Genomic DNA, 8,407 nt, shown 5'->3' with positions numbered 1-8,407 from the left:
AGTATTTCTGCACTGTTTTCTTCCAGTACTTTATTATTTTAGGTCTTAAAGCCTTTAATCCATTTTGATTTGATTTTTGTATACAGCATGCAAAAATTGTGTATGGCAAGTGACAGGGATATAGTTTAGTTCTTCTGCACATAGTTATCTACTTTCCCAGCACCGTTTATTGAAGAGACTCATTTTTTCCCCAATGCATGTTCTTGGTAACTTTGCTATAAATTAGTTGGCTGTAAATGTGTAAATTTATTTCTGGGTTCTCTACTTTGTTTCATTGGCCTATGTGTCTGTTTTTATGCTGCTACCATGCTGTTTGGGTTTCTATAACTCTGTATATATTTTAAACTCAAATTAGTGCTATGACTCCAGCTTTGTTCTTTCTGTTCAAGATTGCTTTGGCTCTTCTGGGTCTTCTGTGGTTCCATATAAATTTTAGGATATTTTTTCTATTTTTGTGAAGACTGTCATGATATTTTGATAGGGATTATACTGAATCTGTTGAACATTTTGGGTATTATAGGCATTTTGACAGTATCAATTCTCCCAATCTATGAATACAGGATATCTTTTTAGTTTTTCTGCCCTCTTCTATTACTTCTATAAGAATTTTATAGTTTTCTTTGCAGAGACCTTTAACTTCTTGGGTTAAATTTATTCACACATATTTTATATTTTTTGTAGTTATTGTAAGTGGGATTGCTTTCCTTTCTTAATTTCTTTTTCAGAGCATTTGCTACTGGTGTATACAAATGTTACTGATTTTTATATGTTTACTTTGTATCCTGAGACTTTACTAAACGTATCAGTTTTCATTCTAACCTTTTATAGCAAAGTCTCTGGGGCTTTTTAAGAATAAAATCAAGTTATCTGTGAATAAGGATAATCTGACTTATTCCTTTCTAACCTGGATGCCATTTATTTCCTTCTCTTCTCTGATGGCTCTGGCCAGGACTTCTAGTATTATGTTGAATAAAAGTGGCTAAAGTGGGTAGCCTTGTATTGTTCCAGATTTTAGAGGAAAGCCTTCCAGCTATTCCCCATTCAGTATGATGTTAGCTGTGGGTTTGTCACATATGACCTTTATTGTTTTCAGCTATATTTTTTCTATATCCAGTTTGTTCAACATTTTTAGATCTTTCAGGTAAAAGATGGAGCAGTGAAAAAATAATAAACCAGAATGCCAACAGTGATGATTTTTGAAAGGTGACAGTAAGTCATATTCTTTTTTAAGTTCTCCAAACAATAACAAAGGTAAACTTTATTATAAATATATATTTCCCCTTTGTTGTCATATCAAGGCCCCAGACACTTAAAGTATGAAGCAGATCTACTTTTTACTTCACAAATATTTCTGTGCAAGAAATGTTTCCTTTGAGTCAACTTAATTCATCCAAAGACCCCTCCCTTCCAGGCTGATGGGAAATTGACTCTTAGTAAATCCTGTAACTGTCTCTTATGATAAAATCCTGCAAAGGCCCTGATTGTTGTATAAGCAACACAGCACATGGAAGTCCCATCTTCATTGATACACAGTGGTTACTGCTGAACTGACTGGTGTCTAGAAAGACCTGTACCCTTGAAGGGAAAGAGATCTCACTATCTTGCCACCTGGCATGTAGAAAACCTTTCCATTTCTCTGAGGTCCTGCTATTCACAGAATTTATGGATCTTCTCTGCTTCTTAGTGTGGAGTCAGTTATCATCTCTGTACCACTTTCCTCACTCCCCCAAAGGAATGACTTTTCTTCTCTCTTTTTTTTGAGTTCTTGTGAGATGATTCCTTTTTTAGTTAAGGCAGGAAGAGAGATTGTCTTTGGGATTCTTATTCCTCCTCCTCCTCTTCCCTTCCTTCTCCTCCTCCTCTTCCTCCTCCTCCTCCTCTTCTTCTTCTTCTCTGCAAATATTCATTTTGTTTTTAATGATGTATAGGCAGTCAAAGTTTTTTGACAGCCAGTGCAGATAAAGGCTCTTTAGCTAGGTGTTGAAGTTGAAAGAAAGTCACAGCCCAGCTGGGAAGACAGGCTACTCATATGGATAATCAGCCAGACAGAGCCAATGTGTAAATGTTAAGTACAAATTGGTGGTGCCGGTTTTCATTGTCGTCTCCTCCCAAAGTCTTTTCTACATCTTTTTACTTTTTTTTTTTCTCTTGCATGTCCTTAATCAGTATCTTCAGTCCTTTTCCCGCAAATGGAAACTGACAGATTTCTTCCTTCCTACACAGTTTATACAGTCAGTATGTCAGAAAAGTTTTGTTTTTCTCACAAAGCAAATTAGAAATTTAAAATGTCAGGTAGACAGATGTGTTAAAAATCCTTGTCAGGTAGAGAAAGAGAGATAAATCAGCATATATATATACAGGAAGCACAACAGAATTCAGTTATATTGTGTTTTAGAGAGCATAAATGTCATAAATTGTAGTTCTGAATTACTTCAACAAAATATTTGCCTTTTCAAAAGATTTCTTAAAAAGTACACCCTTGATTATTATTATTTTAGAGACAGGATCTCACTATGTTGCCCAGGCTGGAGTGCAGTGGCTATTCACAAATACGATCATTGTGCACTGCAGTCTCAAATTTCTGGCCTCAATTTTCCTACCTCAGCCTCCCATTAGCTGGAACTACCTTGTTTGTTTCTTTTTATTTTTTGTTTTAGAAGCAAATTGCTGTTACAACACAACTGACTGGTTCTCTAATTTCATCCTTTGAGTTTTCAATTAATAAGATTTTCTTTCTTCTTTAATATGCCTGCTTTAATGAAAGAAACTTAAGCTTTTTCTACATGGGCTAGTTTGTCCAATATAGTATAATTGTGACTAGCTTTCTAAGTTATCTCAAAGCCAGTTTATTCAAGCCATCAGAAAGAAAAAATATGGAAGAAAAAAGAGCGAAGGAATATATAACTATTTGCAATGCTCTAATATTGAAAGATTGGAATGAAACATAGAGAAAGCTTTACTGTACCACTTGGCACTTCTTCACATTCACCTTTTTTATGTCTCTTTGTGATCAGTTTGAAGCATTGATTCTTAATATTTCCTATGTTTGAGGTCCCAAGAAACACATGAATAGCATATACAGCATGCATATTGTATTACACATTATTCTTCTGAGATGAAATTTAGACAATAGAAGCTATTGTGCTGGACATCACAGTTTTAATACCAAGACTTCAGTTTTAGTTCTAATTCTCACGTGTCTCTTGGACAAGTAATGTCGTAGAAGCAACAACTACTCTGTGTTTTAGTTTTCCTCATTGATAAAATAAGGAAAATAATGAAATCTAGTTCCTAGAATGGCAAGGAATACAAGAGGTACTCTAAGTCTCAGAGTCTATTATGTAGAAAGTACATATTTGCAATTTTTAAATACTTTCATGAATATAAAGTAAAAAAGAGTTTATAGGTTATATATATATATATATATATATATATCTCAGTTCTGTATCTGAGGCTATGGGCAGAACCTTTTAAAAATAGCATGGTTCTATATAGTATTCTCTGCCAGGCATCTCATTTACTTCTAGCATTTATTACTTTTTAAAAAAATGATTTCATTGTGCTAAGAACATCTGACATGAGATCTATCTTCTTAACCAGTTTTTAAGTGTATAATATAGCATTGCTAACTATAGTCATCTACATTTTTTTCTTTTTTTAGACTCTGTCTTGCTCTGTCATCCAGGCTGGAGTGCAGTGGCATGATCTTGGCTCACTGCAACCTGTGCCTCCTGGGTTCAAGCAGTTCTCCTGCCTCACTCAGCCTCCTGAGTAGCTGGGATTATAGGCGTGCACCACCACACCTGGCTAATTTTTGTATTTTTAGTAGAGACAGGGTTTCACCATGTTGGCCAGGCTGGTCTCGAACTCGTGGCCTCAGGCAATCCACCTGCCTAGGCCTTCCAAAGTGCTGGGATTACAGGCATGAACTGCTGCACCCGGCCGCTTCTACCATTTTTTGAATTTGACTTCTGTTCATAAACTATTTGTGATATCTTTTGGTGTTTTCCATCTCAATTACAAATTATCTGCTGCCCTTTGCCACCCATTATATTTTTCCCTTGACTTTGACATGGACTGCCCAAGAAAACCAATTGTCTCTCATCTTCACACCTTTAGAGATTACCCTAGCAGTGATATCTAGCATAGTTCGACTGTGCTTCCCAAAGGAGCATGAGAAGTAATTTAAAAGATATTTCAGAGTGAGTGTCAAAGGAAGAAGTATTAGTAAGATAATTGTAATAAAGGTTACTACTTTATAACTCAGTGCTTCTTTACTTAATGAATTTATTTCTCTCTTTTTTTTCCAAAGCATAGCAAGTCTCTGAAACATCTTTAGTCATAAAATGGAAGATAAACATTATTTAAATTTTAAAAGACAAAGAAGACTGAGTGACATCTAAGATAGGATTTTCAGCTCAGTACATTTGCTTATTTGTTTATTTTATGAATTTTACATAAACAGTTAATAAAAGAAATGCTTCTGGGATTTTTAAGATACCATGCAATAAAGAGCAATAATGTCAGAAAGCAAATTAAAAGTAAATGTTAGTGGAATAAAGTCTCATGGGAATATAAAGGAAAGAGGTTATTTCTGGCTGGGAAAAATCCAGAAGGCCCTCCTGCAGGAGGTGGTTGTCTGTTTCTTTTTTCATTGTTCATTAATGTTTTTGTGAAAAAAATAAGTGGAGGGCAAGAAAAATGAAAGACAGTCAAAGGACATATACAGGGAAATGTAGTTAATGAAATAAAACTTTTACTTCCAATGTTTTGCAGTGTAATGTTGATTAATCTATGGCAAGTGTGAGAATCTGAACTCTAAGAAATGCAATGCATTAGACCATATAACTGAAAAGTCCAGAAGGATGCTAATTTCAGGCATAACTAGATTCAGGTGCTCAAATGATGTCGCTAGGCACTCTCAGTCTTAGCTTGATGGCTGTGCTTTCTTCCAAATCGTTTTGTATTCAGAGAAGTTCCTTGCACAGTGGCTGTTGGTTGCTCTAAGCCACACAGAGCTAGGCAAGTGAAAGGAGGTCCTGGGGCTGCCCTCGTGGGTCTGTTTGGTAAAGCTTGACTTTATGCTTGTCTCTAAGCCAATTACTCTGGACAAGGAAACATGGTTCTTTAACCATGCCTGCATTATGTGCAAACCCTTAGTGCCTGAGAATGGGGCTAGCCCTTAGGTAGCCAGGTAGACTGAGAATGGAGAGAGGTTTAACCATGAAAAGCAAGGGCGATGTCACTAGTAGAAAAATGACTTTATGCTGAGGAAACAAGTACGCCAAATACTCTATTACCAGGAGGAAACACCTGATCATGGGGAAAGAGTGGCTGACCCAGCAGCCCTGACCGTCTCCCTGGTCACTGCAATCATCTTGCTGGCATTGCACTATTCTTTCTCTAATTCTCTGGTTCAAGTTTTCTTTTTAAAAAGCACACAAACCTTGGCTGGGTCTCTTTAGTCCAGAGAGGCAGATGGGATCTCTAAGTAACTAAAGAACAAAAGAAAATAGATGCAAAGGAGTGTAAGTACTGGTATTACAAAATAAAAATTCATTTAAAAATATAGTTAAGGGGGAAATATTGGTTGACAGCATCATTTCCAGCTTCCTTCTTTCCAGTTAATTCCTATATTTTTTATTCCAATTCCCTCAGCTCTCCAATACTGTCTATGTACTTGAAAGGAAACTGAATGCTTCTTCAGCTCCAAGGGAACTGATATAAATGTCCTCACCACAGGGCATGAGACCTCATTCAGAAAAATAAGATGTGAGGAAACAGTTTCCTGAGGTTTTCCGGAGAGGTTTCCCCCTTCCTTAGAATGAGCCTCTTGAAGGAATACTGTTTCTTTCTAGGTTTCATTGTATAGCTGTTCAATATGATACTGTTACTTAGCTACCAGATAGAGAGCAGTCTCCTCCTCCTCCCGGTCCCCCACTCTTTTTCTTCACTTTCTCTTCCTTTTTCTCTTTATTGAACAACAAAAACAACAACTAACCAATTGGAAAGGGATTTCTGAAAAAAAAAATTAGCTTTTGGAGCAAAGAGATAGGATTTTCTAACTTTAGTGCTATCTCAGAAAGTAACAATGTCAAACAATCTGCACCCCTACAAAAACAAAAACAAAAACAAAAAATGCATTCACTATGCTTGTTTCCTACCTTATCAGGTTACTTGGTTCATATCCAGAGCTCAGTTAATGTGATCTGATCTGATTGTTTCATGACCAATTAGATGTGGGCCATTTGTTCACAAAGATCTTAAACGCCACTGGTTAAAACATGTATCATGGACACATTGACTTCTGCATGTTTTTGTCCCTTCAATTAGATTAATTGCCCAATTACAGAAGCTTAAATAAAAACAATTGTTGACCTTTTTATAAACACTTTCAACATAGGTGTTCTTTAGAGCTATAGGCTTAAAGGTAGAATATTTATCTTACTTCTCTTGGCTTTTCTTTTGTTAGAGTCACTGTTGGCAGCAAAATGTCATTTCTGCATCTGTTTGCACGTTCAGAGCTTGAGTGATGTCACGGAAAGCAGAGTGGAACAGAATGTGAAAGGCCAGGTCAAAATTCATCTTGCTTTATAATAATGAAGGGCCAGGGCATCTTGGGATGCTTGTTTGTTCATTCCACTCAGATGACACTGGTTGTGATATGTGTTTTCACTCTAGTTAAAAATTTGTAAAAAACTTGATGAGAATAAATAAGATCTAGCAACATTGACACTTGAAAAGAAAATTCTCCACTACACTATGGATCATTCTTTGCATTAATGAAAATAGCACAGTATAAAAGCCATTTATGTCTATGCCAAAACATACGTGGGGCACTCATTAAACTAATTGCATTTACTATGGACAGTGTAACATTTAATAATGAGTCAAAATAAGACCAATTAGAATAATTGTTGTATTTCTTCATATTTTGGGACTTGCTTTCTTTTCCAAAACATAAACCATTTTTGTACATGAAGTCATTCAAATATTTGAACTATAAACAGGTTTAAAATAAAATATGTTTTAATGTTGTTATAATCCTTTTTTTTTTAACCCTTGTTAGGTTTTCTGTTTGTTTGCTTATTTGGTTGCTTGTGTTGTAATTATCAGGTTAAAGCCTTTAAAAAGCTTATATAGAAAGCCATATATATATATATATATATATATATATATATATACACACATAAAATTTATGTAGAAAGTTCTATATAAGAACTTTCACAGAAGTTTTTTGTTCCCTGGATTTGGAGGTCTGAAGGAAACCACTAGATTCTCTCCAGGGGAGAAAATGTTTCTATTATCCAATAAATGTAGAAAACATTAAGCACGACAAAACAGATCTGTTTAACTTCAGCATTTTGGGAGACTCTACTAAGCTAATGTGTGTGAGGAATCTGAGAGGGTGGATCTGACACACAGCATTTTCCTAACTCTTCTGTCCGCCAAATCTTTTGGTAATGACCATCTTACCGAGCACTGTTCCTTAGAGCACATTGTGAGAAAAGCCCATTATAATGCCTTTCGGGAGTGGGAGAGCAGCAGTTATGAATGGCTTGTTTCCTTCTGGTTGAGACATTTGGAGTCTATGGTAAATTGATAAATTCTGTGGCTCCATTTATCTATTCCATTTTCTTGTTTACTGCCAGCTGAAAGTTTTATCTAAAAAATTCCGTTATCAAAATGTCACGTTCTAATAGCTTAGGCAATTTAGAAAAACTCTTGTAAAACCATGCTCATTTTTTTAAAGTTCAAAGTAACCAAAAATGTTTTCAAGAGGAAGATGTAAGCATTTTTAAAAAAGACCTACATATGTTAGTAACAATATACTTTAATTGTTTGCAATGTATTTTAAATTTTGAAGATGATGTCTGTCATTACATCATGGTCTCTAAAATGTGTTTGGAAGAATTTTATAATGAATTTTGCAAAGAGCAGAAGTGACAACACTTAAGTCTCTATTTTCAATAATAATGTGTGTAGAGAGAGTGAAGTGACATTTTAAAACCTCTAATAATTTTTGAAATAAGTCAGAAAAAGATTCACATTTTCACATTCTTTCAAACTCAGAAAGAATATTTACCAAGTAATTTTTAGAGCTAGATTTTTTTTATTTAAAAAAATCTCCATGAATAATTCTAGCATCTTTCAAAATATAGACATTGCTATCAGATAGTTGTACTTTCTGGGAATTTTACTTTACATTTCATTTATTCCTATATTCATGTGTACATACATTTGTATATGAATAAAAACTTATTAGTGTGCCTTTTGTGAGTTCATATATAGACATTTTGTTAAATTCATTTACCATTTCTTCTTCCTTCTGTTATCTGAAAATACCTGAACTATAGAATAGGTACTTCCAATCTTCTTGTGGCTTTACTACTATGTTACAAAAAAA

The sequence above is a fragment of the Cebus imitator genome, unplaced genomic scaffold (genome assembly GCF_001604975.1).
Source record: "Cebus imitator isolate Cc_AM_T3 unplaced genomic scaffold, Cebus_imitator-1.0 Scaffold56, whole genome shotgun sequence".
Lineage (NCBI taxonomy): Eukaryota > Metazoa > Chordata > Mammalia > Primates > Cebidae > Cebus > Cebus imitator.
Note: the sequence above shows the minus strand (reverse complement) of the source record.